The sequence below is a fragment of the Hordeum vulgare genome, chromosome 6H, assembly GCF_904849725.1.
Source record: "Hordeum vulgare subsp. vulgare chromosome 6H, MorexV3_pseudomolecules_assembly, whole genome shotgun sequence".
NCBI classification, from domain to species: domain Eukaryota; kingdom Viridiplantae; phylum Streptophyta; class Magnoliopsida; order Poales; family Poaceae; genus Hordeum; species Hordeum vulgare.
In genome coordinates this window covers 279,597,079-279,609,020 of record NC_058523.1, presented here as the reverse complement: position 1 = coordinate 279,609,020, position 11,942 = coordinate 279,597,079, and positions in this window count along the sequence as shown.

Sequence of the window (11,942 nt, the reverse complement as noted above, 5' to 3'; positions counted from 1 at the left end):
CCTCCATATTGCTTTAGTGGGCCCCACGTGCGCTTCTCAGCTGCTGCAAAGGACGCTCGAGCGTCATTGAGAGCGACGGTGACAAGGGGGCGGCGGCGGTGACGGTGTCGGGCCTAGTCACAAGCCCGGTGGAATTGAATGAGATGGCGATTCCCCAGGCTGGGACTGAGTGCTTCCTGCAGTGATGCGGCCCGGTCAAGCCCCTCCCTCGCCTTGGAGGGGGGTCTCAACCGGATCCATCGCCGCCTTCTCGCGGCTTGACGGGGCCGAACCCGCTTTCATTGCTACAGCACTGCGGGAGGCAGCTTGGATGTACCGCGGGCCTTGCCGCGCCTTGTATTCATGATTCGCAACTGTTTGAAGGCGCTGTGTGGCCACTCAGGTCGCTTGAACAAGTTCGAAACAAAGACAAGGTGCAGTGATCTTTGGAAAGGTCCTAGTATGCACAAACTCCACACACAAAGATTGGAAACTTTCAAAGGGGAAGCACATAATCTATCTGCTTTAGATCTGAATCTTAAACTTAAAAACTTATCTGCTCGCGCTGCGGTTGCATGGTGCTTGAATCTTTTGCCGGGGCGTCGGAGCCCTCGGCAAGCAGGAAATTACCGCTCCCGGCGGCTTTTTCTCCGGCAAAGACTTATTGCCGACAGTCCACGACCGTCGTTTGGAGCAAAAGCCAGCCAGGGTGTAATCCCTTTACTTCTCTCTTGCTAGGTTATGCTGGCGGAGCCCCCGAGTGCATCTTGGGCAACGATGCGCCCGTCTTGGGGGCACAACTCTCACGCTAGAGTGTGCGCCGAGGCTTCGGGAGCCTGTGGCACATCCTCAACGACTATGCATCACTCTGAAGTGGTGCATCCGCCGGAGTATGCATCAAGGCCTCTCTGAAGCGCCAAGGCACGCCCTCGACAACAGCGCGTTGGCCCCGAGCGATGCATCAGTCTGACGGCGCCACCTTTGAAGCCTCCGCCTCCCTGCCTCACCCTCGTGTAGCAACGCGCTCACACAGTCCTTGGGAAGGCATAGCAGAACAGAGCGTCCGCCGGGGTAGCCCGTTTCTGGTGAACGTGGTGTAGCACCCAAACTTCGAAGAATCCGGTGTGGAGCTTGCTCTCATTCACACACAACTCCACACCCCCTCCCTGTCGGGCCAATGATGTCGGCCGTGCGAGGCCAACACCTATGGGAATCAACATGAAACCCTTGTGATCGCAGGGCGGGGAAAGGTGACGTCAAGAGCAGAGATAACGATTAGCAGCCGGCAAGCCTTTTTACCCAGGTTCGAGCCGCTTAAGCGTAAAACCCTACGTCCTGCTTGTCTAGTTGTATTACGCGTTTTGTTGTCGATCGTTATAGTGACTGTTGATAATCTTCTTCTGGGCCAATGTCCAAAGAGTCTAACCTCCTGTGAATGAGCTAAGGGCCTCGTTTCATAGGCAAAGGGGTCACCTACAGTGCTCGGTGGTAGGTTCACGAGAAGTTACAGTGAACCTAGAGTGGTGCTTATCTATCTACCTCTGTCAGGTGCATTAAATGCACGTCTTGTCCTTGTCAGTGATGTGCTGGTAAAGACACGTATCCAGGTGTTTCGACACCTGGATGTTGCCCTGGCGCATGCGGAATGTGCTGGAACATGGGGGCGGTAGCACTGTGGCTAGAGCGGTCGCCCTCTAGCGCCTAGCCCCGTCATCCCGGCAAGGGAACTTGCCGAGGCCTTGGGTCCTCGCTTGGGCAAGGGAGCTTGCCGGGGGCTTCGGTCGTCATCCCGACAAGGGAGCCTCCCGAGGTCATGTACTTGGTGAGCTCATCGCGCCCACCAAATGGGTGTGGCCTTGGTTATCTTCCGGGCAACTCAGGCTTGCCGAGGCCTTGCTAATTTTGGGGGTTGTATCTTGTCTGTGTTCTGCCATGCCCTGCGGGCAGGGGCTCTTTGCGCCCGTGCACAAGTCTAAGGCACTAGGGACCCCAGTCTTTAGTGCACCGACAAGTGGTAACATAGAGTTGATATCAAGGTTTTACGAAAACCTTGTTGGGTGCCACTAATGCCCCAGGGTGATGATGTTGAGTTGGGTGACCACTTGTGAAAGAAGTGGTGCACCAGGAATGTTTTGTGTGAGTAGTTTCGTAAATGGGATTAGATTTGTGATGTGTCGACCGTCCCAACCTTACATGTGCGACCACGATACCCCTTTATGGGACAGGGCTTTGTTGATTACTTTGGTCGGTGCAAGCAAAGAGACACATTACTAGTGGCCGTAGTGATATGTGGTCATTCTTGAGACGGGGTCATACCAAGTAGGTCGACTATGTCGTTTTTACGTGTTCAGGGCACATCGCTGGTCCCTGCATGGAAGATATGGTCTAGAGTCGATGCTCGTAAGACGTACATCATGTGGGTTGGGTACCAATCGAGTCGACTCTTTGTCTAGTGTCGTCGGGGGAAAGGCAATGATTAGGTACTTACCTCGAGTATATTACATCGTGGACGACACAGAAGTTTCCCGGATCTCGTGGGTACAACGTAAAACCTCTACAAAGTGTAAAACTATTCTAATAGCCGTGTCCACGGTTAAGGAGAGTTGGGTAATCCTTCTTAAACTACGTCCAGTCGTTTCCGCATAAACCAAGTGTGTGTGTGTGTGTGTGTGTGTTTAAATGTGTTATCTGAGAAAGATGCTATGACAAGTTTGGTGACTTGGCGCATATAGGGTGAACCGGCAGTGTTCAACCCCCAACAGATATGTTGCTATCTGTGACAAGTTATTATGAATACCATCCACTTATGATGCATGACCTACAAGTATTTGATCATGCTTATTTACAATGAGAACCTACCTTTTGCAAAGGCTTCATATTATTTTATTATCATACACTACATCAACCACATCATGGGTTGTTTGCGAGTACATTCAATGTACTCACTGGCTTGCCACTAGTTATGTTACTGACCAGACATGGAGGAACCGAAATTAGGAGAAGAATTCGTCGTCGAAGACAAACACGCGAACTAGGACGCTTCCCAGTCAGAATGCCTGTGGTTGAAGGCTGATGGCATGGGCTCCCGTTTATTACCAAGATTTCTGCTAGTAGATGTATTGGTGTGATTGGCCTTATAGGCCCTACCTATGTGAGACTTCACCATGATGGTCATTTGTTGTATCAAACGGTATATTTGGATGTAGGACTCTTAATATTCAGTATATGTGTGTTCGGTGAGCATTGATCTCTAGGATCACTCAACACGTTCATTCGGCGATCTCGACTCGTAAGTTGGGGTCCCCACACACCAGCACCACACGGATCATGTACCTCGACCTAGCTACCAGCCTCGGGATTATGACAACCCAAAGCCGGCATACAACCCTCGCAGCGACAACAATGGGGGAAAGACCAACAACCTCGGGAAGGTCCCCTTTCTTATGGTGTGGCCAGCCCGGGCACTTCTCAAGGTAATGACCCAATAAGAAGCCCGATGCACCGTGCCCCAATGCGCGAAATCAAGGAAAACGTCATGGAGCACCAAACAGGAACCGATATCCCCCCAACCCACACTACAACAACATGGGACGCGTGAATCATGTCTCCGTAGGGGAAGCCCAGGGAAACCCGGACTACATACTTGGTATGTTCCTCGTCAACTCAACTACATCAACAATATTTTTAAATTGTGGTCCCCCGATTCTTTTGTCACCCAAAAGTTTGCGAGGAAGAGTGGCTTGAAACCTATATTCCTAAATGGTCAAATGGCGGTACAAACATCGAATGAAGTGTTAAGAACTAACATAGGGTGTATGGGAGTTGGAGTCAATATTAACGGGTAGACTTCCTAGCAAACCTTATCGTCCTTAAGTATCAAGGCTTGGACATGATCCTTGGTATGGATTGGATAGGCAAGCACCCAAACATATTGGACTATGCCAAGAGAACCATCACCATGACCAGTGATCAAGTAGTCGAAGAGAAGTATATTTCCGAACCTGCCTCCACCCCAGGCCCTTGGGTTAACTTCCTTACGGGGATGTAGTTGGATCAGGTGCCGGTGGTATGCGAGTACCCAGATATATTTCCGCGTGAACTGCCCAGGATGCCTCCCGACCGAGACATCGAGGTCATCATTGAGCTAATGAACGGATCAAGACCTATCTATAAGAAGTCATATAGAATGGGGTCCGAGCAACTGGCATAGTTAAAGAAGAAATTGGCCGAGCAGCTCAGGAAGGGATTTATTCGTCCTAGTAACTCTCATTGGGGATCACCTGTTCTGTTTGTGTCCAAAATGTACAGGACTATAAGGCTCTGTGTCGACTACTGTTCCCTTAGTGAGGTCACGATAAAGAATAAGTACCCGCTCCCCAAGATTTAGGACATTTTTGATTAGTTGAATGGTGCCAAGGAATTCTCCAAGATCGATCCCAGGTGTGGGTACTACCAACTAAAGATCCGGCACAAAGACCTACCAAAGACGACATTCATTACCAGGTATGGCCAGTACAAATGCAAGGTCATGTCGTTTGGGTTGGCCAATGCCCCAGCCTACTTCATGTACCTCATGAACAAGGTCTTCATCGAGTATCTGGACAAGTTTGTCATTGTCTTCATCGACGACATAATCATCTTCTCCAAATCCGAAGAAGAGCATGAGCAACACTTGAGGATGGTATTAAAAAACTTCAAGAGCACCAACTCTACGCTAAGTTCAGCAAATGCAAATTTTGCCTACACGAAGTTGGATTCTTGGGTCACACCATGACGGCAGATTGGTTGACAGTCGACCCCACCAAAATTACTATAGTTATCAAGTGGAGTTCACAAACCGATGTGAAGGAAGTTAGTAGCTTCCTCGGACTCGTGGGATATTACCACAAGTTTGTAGAAGGATTCTCCAACATCGCCGGCAAATTTTTCAAAATCGTGGCTCAAATCTGAGAATCTTACAATCTTACGATCCAAACTAGCCACACCGATTCTACGATTTTGCACATAGAATCTAACTTTCTACGATCGTGATAGTTATGATTCTACGATTCACAATCCTAGCAATAGAGCTCCGATCCAATTCAGAATCGCGATTCTGACAACTTTGATCTCCGAACCAATGACTCAACTCTTTAAGAAGGTCAGGAAGTTTGAATGGACGTAGATGTGCGAGGAAACCTTCCAAGAACTGAAGAAGAGGTTGACAACCCCCAGTATTGTCCACTCTTAATATTTACAAGGAGTTTGTCATATTCTACGATGCATCAAGGACCGGGCTTAGTGGTGTCCCCATGCAAGATGGCAGAGTCGTGGCTAATTTATCACAACAGGTATGCCCGCATGAGGAGAAATATGCCACTCACAACCTCGAGATGGCAGATGTGGTTCATGCCTTAAAGACGTGGTGACACTATCTTCTGTGGAAGCGATGTGAGATATGCACGGACCACAAGAATTTGAAGTATATATTCACTCACAAGGAATTGAATATGAGGCAACAGAGATGGTTGGAATGAATTAAAGATTATGACCTCAGTATTCAATACCACCCCGGAAAGGTCAACATGGTAGCAGACGCCTTGAGAAGGAAGGCTTGCATCCTGAATTTTGTGATCAAGGAAAGGCTACATGCCTTATATAAAGAACTAGAGAGCTTCGGGTTGGAGCTAGTTGAACCGGGATTCCTAGCTAACCTCGAGGCAAGGCCTACACTAATGGACGACATTAATTAAGGAGGCCGAGAAGGGACACAAGAGCGTCAAGGGTATCAAGAGGAATATCAAGGAATACAAGGCCCCAAGATTCTCAGTGGATAAGCAAGGAGTTGTACGGTTTGGGAATCTCATCTTCGTACCCAACAACGCCGAGCTCAATAGTCTGATCTCGCAAGAAGCACACAACACTCCATACTCCATTCACCTTGGAGGAACCAAGATGTAGCAAGACCTCAAGGAAAGATTATGGTGGCACTGTATGAAGAGGGAAATAGCTTCGTACATTGCTAGATGCGACATATGCCAGAGGATCAAGGCTGAACATCAGTGACCTCCTAGACTGCTGCAACCTCTCCAAGTGCCTAAATGGAAGTGGGATAAAGTTGGTATGGACTTCATCACGGGTCTGCCCAAATCCAGTAGGGGATATGAGTCCATTTGGGTCATTGTCGACCAACTGACCAAGGTGGCCCACTTCATTCCCATCTGTACCACGTATGTTCGCACCAAGCTAGCCAATCTCTACATCGAGAGTATCCTAAGCCTCCACAGAATTCTGAAGAAGATTGTGTTCGATCAGGGCACACATTCACCTCAAGATTCTGGAAAGGTTCCAAGTGGCCATGGGAACCAGGCTCTACTCCAGCACTGCCTTTCACCCATAGACCGGCGGACAGACGGAGCAAGTGAATGAAATACTCGAGGACAAGCTCCGTGCTAGTCTCTTGGCATAAGGAGCCAAATGGGAGGACTGTTTTCCTGTGGGGACCCTGACTTACAAGTCGAGATCGCCGAATGAACGTGTTGAGTGATCCCAGAGATCAATGCTCATCGAACACACAGATACTGAATAATAAGAGTCTTACATCCAAGTACCGAATTTATTACATCACATGACAGAATGGTCACATTCACAAGGTTGGGCCTAAGGACAAATCATACTGATACAACTAATAGCGGAAATCATAGGGGCTAAGCGGGTGCCCATGCCATCAAGCCTACACCGACAAACATTCTGACTCGGAAGCGTCCTAGTTCGCAGGGGCGTCACCAAAGACGTACTCATCTCCAAACTCCGGTCCTTCCATGTCTGGTCAATAAAATAACGAGTGGCAAGCTAATGATTACTTTTGAATGTACTCGCAAACAGCCCAGGATATGAATAATGAAAGCGAAGGATAACAATAACATGCATCTTTGGTGGAATTCATCTTGGTGGGAAGATCATGAATATGCATCAAGTTAAAGACTTACTTTTGAAGAACAGGTTACAGATATCAATATAACTGCCAAGGGATGAATCATCCAGGTTCATGCTATATGCGAAGTCACCAAACTTGGTAATATCAACTCTTTCATATAACACCATATAAGACATACGCATACACACTTGGTTTATGCGGAAACAACTGGATGTAGTTTAAGCAGGATTACCCAACTGTCCTTGACCATGGACTCGGCTATTTGAATAGTTTTACACTCTCCAGACGTAGTACGCTGGACCCACGAGATCCGGGAAACTTTCTTGTCATCCACGAATCGCGGTATGTATCATACCCGAGGTAAGTACCCGATCAATGCCTTTCCCCTGACGATACTAGACAAAGAGATCCACTCGATTGGTATCCAGCCCACATGTTGTACGTCTTACGAGCACCTACTCTGGACAGTATCAACCATGCAGGGACCAACGGTGTGCCTGTAACTCATAAAAATGGCATAGTTGCCCTACCTGTCACGACCCCATCACGAGAGTGACCACACATCACTCCCGCCACTAGTAATGTGGCTCTTTGCTAGCACTGACCAGAGTAATCAAGACAGCCCCATCCCATAAGGGGTAACGTGGTCGTACATGTAAGGTTGGGACGGTCGACACATCATAAATCTAATCCCATTTCTGAAACCGTACACACACAAATACCCGGTGCACTACTTCACCAAAAGTGGCCACCTAACTTATCATCACCCTCGGGCATTAGTGGCACACGACGGGGTTTTCCTAAATCTTTGATTTATACCAACAACATGCTAATGCTACTATCACTCTAGCTTTACTTGTCAACATGTTACTAGCATGATCCTCATAGGTGGTAGGATCAAGCTCTATGCATGTGCTCCGGAGGAGCCATCTGTAACATTACTTCAATGATTTACCGGCACTTATGATTATATGCAACAGAAATATTTGCTAATATAGCATGCATCATAACATATGCTCAGTCATGGTCAAAGGGATCCTTGCCTTGGTCAGCTAGGTATCCAGGGTCTTCGAGGTATTCCGCTCCGATTCCCACATCACACGGATTTTCTATCGTCGTCAAACGAACAAATAAGAAATATCTCACTCAAAAACATATCACAAAGTCATTTTAGAAATGTTGATTATTACTGATAAATCTAAGTTGTTATTTTGAAAAATATTTGCCTCTGTTCCCACTGAAGGAACATTTTTAAAATCACCAAACAGAAGCAAAACTATCCCAATTTAATCCTTCTTATTATTGTAACACAGAATAGTGGCTGAAAAATTGAACCAATGGTCTTATTAAATACTACATATTTTTAGAAGGATATTAGTGGAAAAATTATTTTTTTACACTGGTTAAATATTTTTATAAAAATATTTGAAAAAACATTTTTAAAACAAAAGAAAATGGGCAACAGTTCTTGGCCTGGCTCAGCCTGGAACTGGGCCGGCCCAAAGGCCAGCCAACAGCCTGCCCAGGCGCGCGTGCCGTCAGGTTTCAACCTAACGTGCGGGGCCCTGCGGGCAGCGAGGCAGCGGGAGTTAGGCCACCGACATGTGGTACACACCTGACGGGGCCGTTCCTACCTCTGGCCACAGAGGAGGAGGAGCACACCGGCGAGGCTGCCAATGTTCTCAAGCCCCAATGAAGGCAGAAATGGGTTCTGCTCGATGCCGCCTACATGCTGGTGGTCGGAACAACGACGGAGAGGCACGGGTTCGACGACGACGAGGAGGCCTCGGGGGAGGAGTTTCAGGAGGTGGTCGAGGTGGTAGCTAGGGGCACGGAAATGCTTGGTAAAGTTGGGGGAAAGCTTCCTGATGTCGAGGGGAGTGTTTTGGTGGATCGAGGAATGGAGGAGCAGTCGTGTAGCCGGAGGTCGACTGGAGTTCCGAGGCGGAGGGGCCTCGGTCGATGTCGAGCACCGGGGCTCTGCTCGCTTGCTGGGGTGGCTAGGGAGGTGCAAGAGGTTGTGAAGAAACTGTCTGAGGGGTGCTAGAGCGAGGGGGTGGGCTATAAATAGGCCCGCGACGGTGAGCCGATTTGGGAGCACTGGTGACTCACCGTGGCGCGCATGGGGGTGCAGAGAAGAGCTGGGGTCGAAACCACAGTCCCAGGATGTGTTTTTGGACTGCCAGAACCATCTGCAACAGGGGGAGAGAGAGAGGAGTCGAGCATTAGTGTCCTCGCAACTTTGGCTGATACTGGTGCGCATGGACACGCGTCGCACGAGCTCTAGCGCGGGAGAGGAGGGGCCCTGATGGTTGCTCGATGCAGAGGGTTTTCGGGGAAGAGGTTGGACACCTCGGGGGAGGCTGGAACTGGCCGAGAGCCTCGCCCCAACCTTGGTGGCTTCCTATAGCGCACCCAGAGCACAGTTTTGGCATGCCATGACATGTTGGTGCACTCTGAGGTGCTTTGTACATGTCTAGCATGTCTTGGCACTAGCTGGGGGAGAGGCTAGCCATTGAAGTCCCATTGGAGGTTCGGCTGGTCAAGGGAGACAGGGAATACAGGTGCTGTTAGCTTTGAGCTAAAGCTTAGATTGGGGTTTTGGCATTTCTACTTTGAACGAGAGAGGGGCTAGTTGACTGGGGCTGGGCATTGATACTAGCCACCTAATCTGAGAGTTTGGAGCAAAGGGGTTGGGTTTAGCTGAGACTAAGAGGGCTTTTACCCATCTGTCAAAAGGTGCTCGAAAGTGGTTTGAGGGGGTTGCACCCCACCACTGGTGCTGCAACTTAATAGGTTTGGATTTGGTGCTAAAACATGGGGTTTCACCAAGTTTGAGCTCCATTGGACAAGTTTAGCTTTGTGAACTTGAAAACACCCCCATTCGACCATATGTGTCCCTTCTAAAGAGAGTGTTGGCAAACTAAGTCCCACAAATCCCATTTATTGTGTGGAACTCTTATTTGAGGTATTAGGCACTCCTGCAAAGTTTCATCATCATTGGACAAACTTTGATATGTAGAGTTGCTCTAACTTCAATCTGGAAAGAAGGGGTTTTATAGTTATTTGGGCCCTTAATCAAATTGGATCAAGGTGAAACTTTATGTGGACACCAAATATGGCTTAGGGATACTACTGGAATTTTCTAGGATTTTACTGAGAATATTTCCTTTGGAAATATTTCAAAAGGGCAAAACAGACAGAAATGGTTTTCACGGTTTTACTCAAATAATTATAATATAAATGGAAAATATATGTCCTTCTCATCATCTCCAAATTTAATCAGATTTTTCTAAGGTAGAAAAGTATTTTGCCATGCAGGAATACCATTTCTGGCCTTAGAAATGGACATGCAATTAAATTAGAAAAATAATTCACAAAATAATTATTTTGTGGTTTTGGAGTACTAAAAGAAAGTTAAAATCAGAGCACCAACTTTGGGTAGGAACACTCCTTGCCATCAAGGGCATGTAGTGCAACTCAGAGTAGGGCTTTTACACTAATCAGAAACAGGAAGAAGGTTTTAGAAGCAATTTAATATTGTGTAATGGGGTTTTTATAATCACATGATCAAACACACAAGCATACAATGACAACCATGGCACTCACAACATTAGTTTTGAATGAGTTTTAACAAGCTCAGATTTTTGCATTACAGAGAAAGGGTGTGACATTCCCTTCACCGAATTCTCGTACAACAACTACTACAAGTCCAACCTCCAGATGGCACCATTTGAGGTGTTGTACAGACGCAAGTGCCGCACGCCCCTCAATTGGTCCGAGACCGGGGAAAGACTGAATTTTGGGCCAGATATCCTCCGCGAGGCCAAAAAGCAAGTGCAACTCTTCAAGGAGAACCTAGAGGCCGCTAAGTCAAGACACAAGAGTTACACCGACGACCACCGCCGAGAAGTAGCTTTCTGTGTGTGATACTTAGTCTACACCCGACTCACGCCTCTCAAGGGAATGAAGCGCTTTCACGTCAAGGGGAAGCTCGCGCTGAGATACATCGGCCCCTTCAAGGTCACTTCAAAACAAGGGGAAGTTGCTTACGAGCTGGAGCTTTCTTCCGAACTTTCGGGTGTGCACAAAGTCTTCCACGTGTAACAATTCTGAAGGTGCCTCTAGTCCCCCAACCGCCCGGTCCTATACAAGGACATCGATCATCAAGCCATCGATCTTCAGCCAGACCTTACTTATCGCGAGAGGCAGATCTAAATCCTAGATTAAGCCTAACGTCACACCCAAAGCCGCACTATCAAGTACTTAAAGGTCCAATGGAGCAACCACACCGAGGCAGAAGCAACATGGGAACGCGAAGACTACCTTAGGTCCGAGTTTTCGTACCTTTGTAGTGCTTAGCTTAGGAATCTCAGGGACGAGATTCTTGTAAGGGGATAGGTCTTTCACACCCTATGTTTGTACCACTTTGTCATCACTGATTTCTTTTTTCAAATGTTTTTGTCAAGTAAAACTATTTAAGTGAGTGATACGATTCTCTTGATTGCCATTGCTTGTATGTTTGTGTGTGAGTAGCTCACCAAAACATGTTTTTCTCTAAGGAACTTGCACCTTGACTCCAAACCCCTGCCCAATGATCGTGCGAGGGGTATAGCAGCAGAACCAATTTTTATAAAATATTAATCCAACAAAAACCCTTTTTCTTATTTTTAATTTCCAAAACCCATGGATTGGGATTTTTTCTACAAGTCTCTAATCTAAGGGATATATTTGGCCCCAAAGGTTTTCTCTTGTTTCTATTATTAAAATAACTTCTCAAAGTCATAATATAATTATTTTAAAAGTTATTTTCATATATTACTTAAATGATTTTTTCTCAAGAAAGAACGGGTATTTCATAGGGTAAAATTATTTTCCTACGTAAGTAAATTCTGAGAAACAATAGGGAAACTCAGAGGACATATATTTTCCATATATGTGAGTTTCAACCCATGGTCATGTTCAAAATATTGGACTAATACCTTATAAACCATTTCTGTCTATTTAGGTATTTTGAAATGTTTCCAAAGGAAATATTCCAAATAAA